Raw genomic sequence first — 15,191 nt, forward strand, 5'->3', positions numbered from 1 at the left:
GAAAGAAAGAAAGAAAGAAAGAAAGAAAGAAAGAAAGAAAGAAAGAATCCATCTTTGTCAGTCTCAAAATTAATTAGAATTCTGTATGTGTGTATGTGAGATAAGTTAAAAATAGAATTTTTTAAATGTTACACCTTGTTTTTATGCTGAAATTAATTTTAGATAGAATAAGTAATGAAATACTAAGAAACATATAGCATTCTCATTAGAAGCCATGATCAAAAGGTCTTTGGTCATTGATGTTAATTATAACTTAAGAGTTGGTGATGGTCACATAATCATTAGGTGCTGGTACATTCAGTGGCTGGAGTCATAACTTGGAAATAATATTCTGTAGATCCTTAGAGAGCCAGTTCATCAAATAGAAGTATATTATATAGCTAGGTAGAAGATAGTACTTTGGGCCCTGCAAATTATCTCATCCTGACCTCCCTTGGATGCCTGCAGTACTGGGACTGGTTGGCAAGACTAGGCGATCCACAGTCTATGGTGGTCTGTTTGCCCTCCAGGGTGGAAGCTCTGGAATAGTGTATCTCTCTGAGAGAGTTGATATGTTGGGAGTTGTGATGGTGGCCACCCTGTTAGGAAGATCCAGGGCAATCGGGTCATATTTAGAGTGTGTGTTTAGAGTAGTCATTCTATTGGTGTTCAGACCCATCCTCCTTCTAAGCGTCAGTGTCCAGAGTAGCCTGCATGTTATTGTGGCCAGTGCATCAGTCTCAGAAAATGTGCATGAGGTTTTTCAAGGGAGGCAGAACAAGCTTTCAGTGCCTCTAGTGCTTAGTACATCCCAGCCATCAAAAAGTCAGGGTATCACCCATATCTTTTCTTTATTCCCAAACCTCCATCTAGGTTGATATAAAGGCCAATTTCCAGTTATGAATGAAGCTGTTATCTAGGGGAGGATACTAGAGATGGGCTCATATCCCCTTTCCTGTTTTCAGTACAGGGGCAGGAAGTGTGATTCCACCCAGCACTCCTACTAGGCTGAGTAAGAGTCCTGAAAATGCCATAAACAAAATATTTTTAATACTTTAATTATAGTGCTCATACAGCACTTTAGATTATATTTGATAGACTTCAGACTCTTTAATATGGCTTATAAGGACTTGCATTATGTGGCCCTGTTTTAGAGTGGGTTCCCCAGAAGTAGACACTGAAATGATTTCAGCACCATGAGGGAAGCACTGGTAGAGAAGTGGAGAAATGAGATGCAGAAGAGAAGTCAGCCAACAGGGGTATCTTGTCACAGCAGTTACCACTGAAGATAACTAAAGCTTAGTCCACTGAGGGAAAATCTGGGATCATTATAAAACATGTACTGCAGAATTATCCCACCAGAGGGACAGGTATTATTATATTCCACCTCTCATCAGTGTTTGGTTGAGAGCACCTAAAGGTGGGGAGGGGGCACTTAATTTCCCAGCACTTTTGTCTGCTTCAGGGGCAGGCAAAGTAGCTTCAGTACTATTTGTCTAAGACCTAAAGGGATGTGGGCAGCTCTCATGGTATCTGCTGTAGGTCCCTTCTTACGTCCCTCACCTCACTTTCTTCTTATGCCACATGCTGTAAGAATTCTTACTTGCTTGCTTGCTTTCATTATTCAGGTTATTTACAGAGTACATACCTGAGCAGAGCACTGACTAGGTACTAGAGATACAAGGGAACAAGAAAGAAGTGGTCTGTGCCTTCAAGGGCATGACACTCTCCCTTCTTTTTAAAACACTGTTTCTTTCCTCCCTTACCTAATAAACTTGTTTACAAATGACTGTTTACCTGTCTTCACTCCCCAACAAAAAATGAAGGCTGCTGGATTCATCTGCTGGATTCCCAGCCCGTGCCAAAGAGCTTGGCATGGAGTGTGTGTTCAGTATATTTCAGTTGACCATGTTGTGCTATAGATTAAATACAAGGATTGGCTTGGCTAGAGTAGGAGCCACTTGAGGGCACTCATTGTACCTTGTTCAGCTTTATATCTCTGGAACCTGGCACATTTCTGGCACATGGTAAACATTCCATATTTTTTAACAGAGTTGAATTAAGTTGAATCAAACCAAATTATTCTTCAGAATACATTCACCCAGATATACCAGTAACTTGAAATCAAGTTTCATAAAGGATTATTGAAAGAATTAGAAATATTTCATATGAAAATGGTAAGACTTGAGAAGGACATATACTTGTCTTCAAATATCAGAGAGACTGATAAAGAAGAGAGACATTGGGCTTGTTGTCTGTCCCAAAATAAAAACAGATTTTAGCACTGAATTAGAGAGAACTATCAGATTTACTACATTACTGTCATGAGTAATGTAATGTCCATGATTGGAGATACCCAAGCAAAGTCTGGGGATGTGGTAGACAAAATTTAACAATGATATGTAGAGTCGATGTAACTGCCTGATAACTGAGATTACATGGTTTTTCTAGATAATTACAAAGTAATATATTTCTTCAGTCTTTTATAATTTTACAAAGGGTGTTTTAGAGGAAAATTATCTCTATCTTTCTAACAAGAAAGTTGGGTTGCTTTGTACTTTACAAGTGGCTTTCATGTAATTATTTCAGAGATACTTTGAATAGGTAGACCAAGTATTATTTCCATTTTACCTGAAAGAAGATAGATGCTATACAGATTCATTTATTTGTTAAAGGTCACACTTGTAGTAATTGATGTAAATAGAACTTGAGCCCCTGTCTTTGTGCCTTCTTCTTCCCCAGAGCTGTCTATCACACCATGCCACTTCTGTTATGACTGAGATGAGAAAGGAAAGTCACAGCCTCCTTTTCAAATACTAATGCAGATCTTCCCTCGTAGAAGGATTTTGATAAGCTCTCTGCAATTTATAGTTAGCATGAGTTTAAGTAGTATGATTGAGAGCAATGGACAAAGAAAAACAAGATCCGGTTAAGAACATAGGGCTCTGGTACCCAATGTTGCTATTTGCCTCACAGAATCTGACTTTTTCCTGGGAAGGAATTATAATGATGCTTTTATGTTCCTGCCCAGGAAATGTTTATAAATCATAATGTACCATTTGCAAGTGATGTTACCTTATGAATATTAAAAGATTAGGAAATGACATTGGCTTTTGTTGAAAACCTTGAGTGACCCTGTAAGCAGACACAATAAATGATTGCTTTTATTGCAGTGCCCTCTAAATATTATTAAAACTCTTTATAGTAGGCAATAAATAATGGCAAACGAATGCTTGATTTATAGCAATTACAGTACAGATGAGTTGGATTCATGTGCTGCACTGTAATGAAGATAATAGCTCAAAACACATGAAGAAACAGTCACTCAGTGAAATATGAGCTGATTTGCATGATCCATGTCCCTTGAGTAACCTGTAATTGGCTATTATGAAATGGACTAAGAATGATTTAGTCTGCAAATAAGAGAAGTGATACCAAATTACCATATAATCTGTGTGGATATCTTTTATTTTCAACACCAAACTATTTTCGTGGAGCATAGGATCTGTGCTCCCATATCTAACATGTATGAGTATTCAACAGCTCAGGACCATTCTTCTCTAACTCCTGTGAAAATGTTTTCTTTGACAGTTGCTATCACTTCAACTTTATTCATAGGGAATGTACAAAATTTCTTTCTTTTAGCTTCCCGATGTACTACATTCTTTCCTAGTAACCCTTTTAAGGATGGATTTTGGGGGTGAGGCTGAAATGGCATCATGGAATTCTGAAACAACAGGATCCAAAGAATACGTGTGACTTATTTTATTCAGCAAAACACATTTAGGTAACCCATGTTAGTATTTTCGATTTCAGGAAATTTCTAACAAAACTTGGCTTTCCCAAGTTGTTTTTTTTTTTGTTTTTGTTTTTGTTTTTTTTTTTTAACGTTTGCCTAAGTCACCCTTTGACTCCTCCCAGTAGAAAACCACACCAAAACAATAACAATCCACATGAAACTTTTTTTTGGGGGGGGGAATAAGCTGCCATTTTTGAAAGGCAGTGAAGGGAGCTGTGCCAAAACAGTACTTTATGCCTAGACCGTCTGTCATGCTCCTGAAATCTCATTCTCATTATCACACAAATAACCCAAGGGATACAGCTAGTCCCACTGGCAAGGGGGAGCATCAATGTTTATCCTAAGTTGCTGTTACAGTGGCCATAATGGGAAAAGGTATACCATAATTAAGAGCTATAGCCAACTAATTAAGTCAAATTACATCTAATTATAAATCCAATAATCTATGCCAAAACTAGTTGTTGATAGCTAAGGGAAAAATATACAGTTTTAATTAACCTTCATTATGGATTGGTGTTTAAAGGCATTTTTTTAATTCAAAATATATTTTTTTTACAAAATAAATGCTATGGCTCTCTTCTATCTAATATTTTGATTTAGAAATGGAAAAATAAAAAAATGGAAAATCCTTTGACAAAGAAAACTTTGCCTTTAAAATTTATAAATTAATTATGTTAATCATTAAATATTCCTAGAAAAATTGAAAGAAAAATTACAACATAATACCAGTGCTGGATAATTATTTAATGAACTATGATAAAATATTCTTAAGACAAATTAAGAAGGATATATAAAAACTAGAAATGACCAACAGTGGACTTATTAAATAATAAGATGGAATATAAGGTGTACATAATGAGAAAATTTGAAGCTATATAATCTCCATGTTAAGTTAACTAGGGACAAATTAATAGCTGTCTTCAAATAATTGAAAAGCGCAAGTAAGGAAAGAAGAAAACTGATGACAAGCAGTTTTGAATATTTGTCCTGCATCTGAGCAAAATTACATTAAAAACAGTTTAACATAAGGAACTTACTAATCATAAAGGTGGCTAGTGTTATATAACCTCCTGAAGAAAGCTATGGAACTTTTATCTCTGGATATCTTTTAAAATAATGTGTGTGTGTCTAGATATAGATATACATATATACACACATATATACATACACACACTCATATACATACATATGCACACATGAATATGAATAGCCCTAAATGTCTTGCCATTCTAGCGTTGCTTGTTAATTTAAAGAAAAAAAACTATAAAATTTTTAAATTTAAACTTAAAGAAGATAAAAATTTCTATTTGGCTTATGGTGTATTCGTGTTGGGATAAATTCATTTTGCACTACAGGTGCCTGAGCCTGCCTTCCTCTAGGTAAAAAATGTGATAGACTACGTAACCACAGAAATCCAAAAGAATGTGAGTTTTCTCAAAAGTTTGTGCTTCACTGCTCCCCAGATATGACAAGGCTATTATCCTGGGACTGAGGATTTTACAACTGAGTTGTTACAGCAACTGATGTCTGAGCATAATGACTCATTCCTGCATTTATTAAATAAATATTTATTGGCCATCTACTACATGTTAGCCATTATGCTAGACAGATGTGTAGAATACAAAGTTGAAAAAGACTTAGCTTTTGACCTCAAGAAATTTATGAAATAGAAGGAGAGATAAGATCCATATATAAATTACTAAAATAAAAAGAAAATATGGGTATTGTGATAGAGATAACCAACAAAGAGCTGTGGTTTCCAGGAGGAAGTAACCATTTCTTGGAAACAATTTATCAGGAGATTTTATAACAATTATGCTCTTTGATGATCATGAATGGTGGGTAAGATTTGGATAGCAAAACAAGTTTGATGAAGGTAATTCTTTGCACATCAAGTGAGAGTGATGAAATTAAACAGCTATATAATTAATCAATGTCGTTTTTGTTATTGTAGTTCAATTTAGTCACATATGCTTTTAGTATATGCCAGGCTCTAAAATAGAGGCTGGAAGTTTATAAACCATTTTATCCTCATATAGAGCTAACCTTTGTTGAATTACAAGTTTTGTACTGATGAGTCTTTCTTCTTGAAGAGCATGGGCATTTTCTGTCTTCGCTCTCTCCTCTCTTCTGAGGTGATCCAATTCAGACTTTTTTTATTATCCACAAACCTTGCTTGTAAACTTGTTTCTCCAACCTAGAGTTCTCTTCAGAGTTCCAGACCATATGTTATTTGCCTAATTGATATCTCATGCACCAAACTAAAACTATCTAAAACAAAATTAGTAATCTTTCCCCCAAACTTGACCTCCCCCTTGTATTTTCTATCTCAATAGATGATACCGATATGCATCTAGTTACACATATCTGAATCCTAAGGAGCATCTCCACTGCCTACCTCTCACTACATGCCACAATAAATTTACCAATCAATGCCAGTAATCCAACTTTACTATTAAAAACCTCTTAAATTTGCCCAGTTCTTATCATGTTGACCCACAATATGCTGACTCTCATTTACCATTTTCTTTCATAGGGATTATCATTATAATAATTTTTTCCCTGCATCCATTTTTTTGTCTCCTTCATTCCCCATACTGCAACTGGGATGATTTTTGCAAAGAGAATCTCATCATGTAACTTCCTTGATTAAATCTTCCAAAGGCCATCCAAATGAAGACAACATTTCTAAATAAGTGTCCAAAGTCTTTCATGATCTGACCCCTGTCTAGTTCTCCAACTTTTCCTCAAAACTGGACTGTCCTTGCTATCTCGGGTGAAGCCTTCGTTTGGGTTCTCAAATGTGCCATTCTCCCTCCTCCTTTGTGGATTCTCTGCATATGCTTCTCCCTAGCCTGGAGTGCTTTCTACTGATGTCCATTGACTTACTTTCAATTGATTTAACCTCCACTTATTTATGAGCTCTCAGCTCAAATACCACTCCATTAAGAAAACTGTCTATCACCATCAGTATTTTTCCTTTGTGATCTTTTTTTACCTACTCACAAACAATTCAAGTGAGAAGTAATGTAAATTATATGAAGATGGATTTATAGTTTAACATGGTGAAAAGCATATGCATTTATCTCTTCTCCAGTCCTCAACTTCTTACTCAAAATGTATAAACATACAGGAATAAAGAGAATAGAACACAAATCAATAGTAGATTAGAGAGTTAAACCAATTAATTAGAGATTGAAAGTGAACTGAATGAGTAGAATCTGTTTTCAAGCAGAGCAGAGGTTACTATCACATGCAAGATTTTTGAGAGGAATACCACAAAAAGATAGGCTAATTTATATCCACAGAAATCCAGAAAGTCTCAAGAATTGGGAGACACCAAGTATCATGGAAGCAGGGTAAGGTAAGTGGCTTAAAACAGTGGAATTGTTTGAAAGTCTGCCTAAAAAGTATTGGACAACAAAGATACTACTCTTCTACCCCAAGCACATTGAACTACCAGATGATGAAGCCCCTGTCTCCCGTCAGATGAAACAGGGAGGTATTATCCAGAGAAGCTAAACCAGAAAAATCTCTAGATTCAGAATCACGAGACACTCAGATAACAGAGATTATAAACAGGTTAAAATCAGATCTCTGTAAACAGAGATTACACTGAAATAAGAAGAGTAAGAATCTGCACATGAAATTTTGAGAACCTCATGCCTTTTTGTTATATTCAGCTCCCAGAATGCAAGCAGAAATGGATAGAATAGAATGCTTTTCAAGTAAACATGGGGATATCCTATTCTAGAGAAACAGATCACCTCTAGATAAAAAGCCTACACATACTGACAGTTGCAGATTCCCAAATGAAAGAACTTTGTCTCTACATAATCACACTGCTGAAAGCTTACCAGCCAAGTCACATCCATGAATCCATAGCTTCTAATTGGGTTTTTGATGCCTTATTCTTAAATTTGATAAGTAAGAATAACCAAATAATTAAGGAATATGTGTAACATGGAAGACAAAGAACAAAGACATTCATAGGAAACAGAAACAAAGCAGGCAACAAAAGAAAGTGTTTTAGAAAATCCTGTAATTACTTCAATGGTAGAATATGATTTTGCGTAAAAGAAACAAAAGAATTCAAGGAACGTTTTGGGAATGACAATGTATTGGGTAATTAAAAATACGATATCCAAACTGAAAAATTCAATTGAAAGTTTGAAAAATAGCCAATGAAATCTCTAAGACTCAAGAATAAAAAAAAATCTGTGGACAATACATGAGAAAAAATTAAATTGGAGAATTAATCCAGGAAGATTAACATCTGGCTGAAAGGAGTACCAGAAAGAACAGAGAAATTGGAAGGGAAGAAATTATAAAAGAAATAATACAAGACTATAAAACTGTTTTTCCAAGCTAAAGAACTTCAGCTTCCAGGTCAAAATGGTCCACCAAATGCTTGGGAGTGAGGGGTGGAGGAAGCTTTAAAATACAGTACTTTGTCACTCTATAGCACTTGCCCATCCCCAGGGGTGACCACAGTCTTGGATCTTACATTGTTTCCTTGTTTTGCTTATAATTTTGCCACCTAATGTATGATTCTCTTAAAAATGCATTGCTTAAATTTTGTTTTGAAACTTACAAAAAAAGGAATCATACTGCTAAAAAATAAAAGAAAATATAAAATATAAAATAAAATAAAATAACTTTGTAATTTCAAAATTGTGGGGATAAGAGAAGTTCATAAAACCCAGATCACAAATTATTGCTACAGCTTCAGATATTGGCAAGAATTATACTAATGATGTAAACCTATCCTCATGTTATTTCTTTGTTTTTGCTTTTCAAGTTTTAGGTATTTAATATACAGGGCAGGAGCACCTGGGTGGCTCAGTCAGTTAAGCATCTGACTTCTGCTCAGGTCATGATCTCACCATCCGTGAGATCGAGCCCTGCATCAGGCTCTGTGCTGACAGTTCAGAGCCTGGAGCCTGCTTAAGATTCTGTGTCTCCCTCTCTCTTTGTCCCTCCCCTGCTCATGCTCTGTCTCTGTCTCTCTCTCTCAAAAATTAATAAAAACATTAAAAATTTTTTTAACATAGAGTGCAATATTGGCTTCAGGAGCAGAAGTCAGTGATTCATCATTTACATTCAACACTCAGTGCTCATCACAACAAAGCCCTCCTTAATATCCATCACTCATCTAGCCTATCACCCACCCACCTGTGTCCATCAACCCTCAGTTTGTTCTCTATCGTTAAAGGTCTCTTGTGGTTTCTTTCCCTCTCTCTTTCATCCCCCTTCCCATATGTTTATCTGTTTTGTTTCTTAAATTACACATATGAGTGAAATCATATGTCTTTGTCTTTGCCAATTTGTCTTTCACTAACTGACTTATTTCACTTAGCATAATATACTCTAACTCCATTCACATCACTACAAGTGGCAAGATTACATTCTTTTTGATGGGTGAGTACTATTCCACCATAAACATACACCACATCTTCTTTAGCCATTCTTCAGTCAGTGGACATTTGGGCTCTCTCCATACTTTGGCTGTTGTTGTTATGCTGCTAGAAACATTGGGCTGCATGTCCCTCTTTGAATCTGTAACTTTATATCCTTTGGGTAAATACCTAATAGTTCAATTGCTGGATTATAGGGCAGTCTATTTTTAGTTTCTTGAGGTAGCTCCAAAATGTCCTCCAGAGTGGCTGCACCGGTTGCATTCCCACCAACAGTGCAAGTCCCTCAACATCCTCACCAACACATGTTGGTTTTTTGTGTTGTTAATTTTAACCATTCTGATAGGTGCGAGATGATATCTCATTGTAGTTTTGATTTGTCTTCCCTGATGATGAGTGATGTTGAGCATCTTTTCATGTGCTTGTTAGCCATCTCGATGTTTTCTTTGGAAAAGTGTCTATGCAAGTCTTCTACCATTTCTTAACTGAGTTGTTTGCTTTTTGGATGTTGAATTTGGTAAGTTCTTTATAGATTTGGGATACTAATCCTTTATCTGATATGTGATTTGCAAATATCTTCTCCCATTACATTGAGTGCCTTTTAGTTTTCCTTTGCTGTACAGAAGCTTTTTACCTTTTTCTTTTTTTTTTTTTTAATTTTTTTTTCAACGTTTATTTATTTTTGGGACAGAGAGAGACAGAGCATGAATGGGGGAGGGGCAGAGAGGGAGGGAGACACAGAATCGGAAACAGGCTCCAGGCTCTGAGCCACCAGCCCAGAGCCCGATGCGGGGCTCGAACTCACGAAACGCGAGATCGTGACCTGGCTGAAGTCGGACGCTTAACCGACTGCGCCACCCAGGCGCCCCCTTTTTACCTTTTTCAAGAAAATGTTTATTTATTTTTGACAGAGAGAGAGACAGAGCATGAGTGGGGGAGGGGAAGAGAGAGAGGGAGACAGAATTTGAAGCAGGCTCCAGGCTCTGAGCTGTCAACACAGAGTGTAATGCAGGGCTTGACCTCACTAACCATGAGATCATAACCTGAGCCAAAGTTGGACACTCAACCAACTGAGCCACCCATGCACCCCCAGAAGCTTTTTATCCTAATGAAGTCCCAATAGTTCATGTTTGCTTTTGTTTCCCTTGCCATTTGTGACGTGTCTAGTAAGAAGTTGCTCTGGCCAAGATCAAAGAGATTGCTGCCTAGCATTTGGATAGTTTCCTGTCTCACATTCAGGTCTTTCATTCTTTTTGAATTTATTTTTGTGTATGGTATAAGAAAGTGGTCCATTTTCATTCTTTTGCATGTTGCCATCCAGTTTTCCCGACATCCTTTTGTTGAAAAGACTGCCTTTGGATATTCTTTCCTGCTTTGTCAATGATCAGTTCACCATAAAATTGTGGGTCCATTCAGGGTTTTCTATTTTGTTCCATTAATCTATGTATCTGTGTGCAATACCATACTGTCTTGATGACTAGAGTTCATAATAAAGCTTGAAATCTGGAATCTTGATGTCTCCAGTTTCATTTTTGCTTTTCAGGATTGCTTTGGCTATTTGGGGTCTTTTGTGATTCCATACAAATTTTAGGATTGTTTGTTCTAGCTCTGAGAAAAATGGTGGTGGTATTTTGATAGGGATTATATTAAATGCATAGATTTCTCTGGATAGTACGGACACTTTAACAATGTTTGTTCTTCAATCCATGACCATAGAATGCTTTTCCATTTCTTTGTTTCAATTTATTTCATAAGCTTTCTGTAGTTTTCAGAACATAGATTTTTTACCTCTTTGGTTAGGTCTATTCCTAGGTATCTTAATGTTCTTGGTGAATTTGCAATTGGATCAATTCCTCTATTTCTTTCTCTTTTGCTTCATTGTTGGTATATAGGAATATGACAGATTTCTGCACATTGGTTGTGTACCCTGTGACTTTGCTGAATTCATGTATTAGTTCTAGCAATTTTTTGGTGGAGTTCTTTGGGTTTTCTACATAGAGGATTATGTCATCTGCAAATAGTGAATGTTTGACTTCTTCCTTGCCAGCTTAAAAGCCTTTTATTTCTTTTTGTTTTATGAATGCTGAGGCTAAGGCTTCCAGTACTGTGTTAAATAGTAATGGTGAGAGTGGACATCCTTGTCTTGTTCCTGACCATAAGGGAAAGCTCTAAGTTTTTCCCCATTGAGGATGATATTAGCTGTTGGTCTTTCATATGTGGCCTTTATGATGTTGAGGTATGTTCCACCTGTCCCTAGTTTGTTGAGGGTTTTTATCCAGAATGGATGAAGTATTTTGTAAAATGCTTTTCCTACATCTATTGACAGGATATATGGTTCTTATCCTTTCTTTTATTAATGTGATATATCATTTTGAATGATTTGCAAATATTGAACTAGCCCTGCACCCCAGGAATAAATCCCACTTGTTTATGGTGAATAATTACTGTTGTATTTGATTTGCTAGTATCTTGTTGAAAATTTTTACATCCATGTTCACCAGGGATATTGGCCTATAATTCCCTTTTTTAGTGGGGTTTCAGCTGGTTTTGGAATCAAGGTAATGCTGGCTTTGTAGAATGAGTTTGTAATTTTCCCTTCTATTTTTATTTTTTATTTTGGAACAGTTTAAGAAGAATGGGTATTAACTCTTCTTTAAATGTCTAATAAAATTCCCCTGGGAAGCCATCTGGCCCAGGACTCTTGTTTGTTGGGAGATTTTTGATCACCGATTCAATTTATTTGCAGGTTATAGGTCTGTTCACATTTTCTATTTCTTCCTGTTTCAGTTTTGGTAGCTTGTAAGTTTCTAGGAATTTGTCCATTTCTTCCAGATTGCCCAGTTTGTTGGCATATAATTTTTCATAGTATTTTCTTATAATTGTTTGGATTTCTGTTGTGGTGTTTTTAATCTTTCCTCTTTAATTCATGATTTTATCCACTTGGGTCCTTTTTCTTTTCTTTCTGATAAGTTTGGCTAGGGCTTATCAATTTTATTTATTCTTTCAAAGAACTAGCTCTTAGTTTCATGGATCTGTTCTACTATTTCTTTTTAGTTTGTTTGTTTCTATATCATTTGTTTCTCCCCTATTCTTTATTATTTCCTTTAATCTACTGGCTTTGGGCTTTACTTGCTGTTCCTTTTCTAACTCCTTTAGGTATAATGTTAGGTTGTGTATTTGTGACCTCCTTTCTTCTTGAGACAGGCCTGAATTGTGATATTCTTCCCTCTTAGGACTACCTTTGTTGCATCATGAAGGGCTTGGGCTATTGGGATTTCATTTCCACTTACTTCCATGTATTATTTTTATTTCTCCTTTAATTTCCTTTACTTTCATTCTTTACTAGGATGTTCTTTAACCCCCATATATTGAAGGGGTTTAAAAGTTTTTCTTGTAGTTGACTTCAAGTTTCATAGCTTTGTAATCTGAAAATATGTATGGTATAATCTTGATCTTTTTTGTAAGTGTTGAGGGTGATTCATGACCCAGTATGTGATCTATTCTGGAGAATGTTCCATGGGTACTCAAGAAGAATGTGTATTCTGGGTCTTTAAGATGAAGTGTTCTGAATATATCTGTTAAGTCCATCCAGTACAGTGTGTCATTCAAAGCCATTGTTTCCTTGTTGATTTCTGCTTAGATGATCTGTCATTGTTGTAAGTGGGGTGCTAAAGTCCCCTACTATTATTGTATTATTATCAATGAATTTATTTATGTTTGTTATTAATTGATTTATATGTATTGCTTCCAACTTGGGGGCGTAAATATACAATTGTTAGATCTTCTTGATCGGTAGACTCCCCTAAATATGATATAATGCCCTTCTTCGTTTCCTGTTACAGTCTTTGGTTTAAATTCTAGTTTGTCTTATTTAAGTATGGCTACTCTTTCTTTTGACATCCATTACCATGATAGATGGTTTTCCATTCCCTCACTTTCAATCTGCAGGTGTCTTTAGGTCTAAAATGAGTCTCTTGTAAGCAGCATATAGATGGATCTTGTTTTTTTTTTAATTCATTCTGATAAGCTATGTCTTTTGATTGGAGTGTTTAGTCCATGTACATTCAGAGTGATTACTGAAAAATATGAATTTAGTGCCATTTTGTTGCCTGTAGAATTGGTGTTTCTGTTGATGTTCTCTGGTCTTTTCTAGCCTTTGTTGCTTTAATCTTTTGTGTTTTTTCCTCAAAGAGTCTACCTTAAAATTTTTTGCAGGGCTAGTTTTGTGGTCATGAACTCCTCTAGGTTTCATTTGTTTGGGAAACCCTTTATCTCTCCTTCTATTCTGAATGACTGCCTTCCTGGGTAAAGGATTCTTGGCTGCATATTTTTCCCATTCACCATGTTTAATATTTCCTGCCATTCCCTTCTGGCCTGCCTAGTTTCAGTTGACAAGCCTGCTGCTAACCTTATGTGTCTACTTTTGTAAGTTAAAGAACTTTGAACTAACTGCTTCCAGAATTCTCTCTTTATCCTTGTACTTTGCAAGTTTCAGTATGATATGTTGTTGTGTTACCCTGTTTTTGTTAAATTTGAAGGCAGTTAGTTCTCTGTGCCTCTTGGACATGGATGCTTGTTTCCTTCCCTAGATTAGGGAAGTTCTCAGCTATAATTTGTTCAAATAAATCTTCTGTCCCTTTTTCCTGCTCTTCTTCTGGGATTCCTATGATGTGGATATGATTTTGCTTTATGGAATTGCTGAGTTCCATTAAGTTTCCCTTCATGATATAATAGTTTTTTTTCCCTCTTCTTTTCAGCTTCATTATTTTCCATAATTTTATCTTCTTTATTCCCTCTATTTATTCAGCCCTCGTTGTTACCTTATCCAGTCTATTTTGCATCTCAGTTATAGCATTTTTTATTTCAGCCTGACTAGTTTTAAGTCTTTTGTCTCTGTAGCTAGGATTTATCTGGTATCTTCTATGCTTTTTTCAAGCCCAGCTAGTAGTCTATGGCTGTTGTTCTAAATTTTTGTTCAGATATATTACTTATATCTGTTTTGAGCAAGTCCCTAGCTGTGATTTCTTCTTGACCTTTCTTTTGGGAGGAATTCTTCCATCTTGTCATTTTGGCTAAGCTTCTGTCTTTTGCATGCTTTGAGTGCTTGTTATGTTTCCTGTACCTGAGAGTAATGTATATTAAAAAGGGGTCATACACTGTCCAGGGCCTGACACTTCAGGAAGTGTTTCTTGTGTATGTTATGTGCACTCTGCTGTTGTGTTTTGGCTGCTTTTTCCCACTGGTCAGACCTCTGCAGAACTCCTCCTTGTTTACAGTGGGGAATGTCTGAAACTGTAACGAGGCATGCTTTGATTTTTTTTTTAAATAAGCCTGGAAAAAAAGGAAAAGAAAAGGAAAGGAACCAAAAAGAAAACAAAACAAAAAATAAAACAAACAAACAAAAAAACAACAACAAAGAGTCAAATTCCAAAGAAAAAGAAAGAAAAAAGAAAAAAAAGAAAGAAGGAAAACAAAAGAAAAAAAGAAACTTGATCTAAAAGAGTAAAGGAAATGAAAATCAAACTAACAAACAAAAAACTATACACCTAATTCCAAAGAGAAAAGAAAAGAAAAGAAAAAGGGAAAAAAAGTGAGCCTTGTCCTATTTCCACCAGTACTGCAGGTGACAGTTTGAAGCAATCTATGATCAGTATACTTGGTATGTGCAGGGTGCTGCCTGTGCTGTTCTTCTGGAGGAGAGGCCCATTGCTCTGTCTCAGAGTCAGTCTTGCCCCAGTAAATATGCAGTTGCCAGGCACAGGGGAGTGAGGTTTGGTGTAAGTGGGTCCCGCCTCCACTGGAGGCTGCTGTGTTGCTCTCTTGTGTCCCACTGTGTTGGTGTTGGGGAGGAAATGGCACCACCCCAATCTCTCATCCCTGGACAGGGGAATCTCACACCCCCTGCTGTTCAGGAAGCCCTCACAGAACAGTGAGGGTACTCAGCATGTCCTGCACCATAACTCTCCTGCATTTTTTCTTTGACATGTAGCAGGGAT

General features: G+C 36.3%; 1 long non-coding RNA gene across 1 annotated transcript in view; it reads left to right on the forward strand.

Moving 5' to 3' along the window:
- Positions 1-15,191, forward strand: part of LOC121030773 (uncharacterized) — a 441,808-nt gene that overhangs the window by 172,163 nt on the left and 254,454 nt on the right. The window lies entirely within an intron of this gene.

Source organism: Herpailurus yagouaroundi, unplaced genomic scaffold (genome assembly GCF_014898765.1).
Source record: "Herpailurus yagouaroundi ecotype Mexico unplaced genomic scaffold, PumYag 140, whole genome shotgun sequence".
Classification (NCBI taxonomy): domain Eukaryota; kingdom Metazoa; phylum Chordata; class Mammalia; order Carnivora; family Felidae; genus Herpailurus; species Herpailurus yagouaroundi.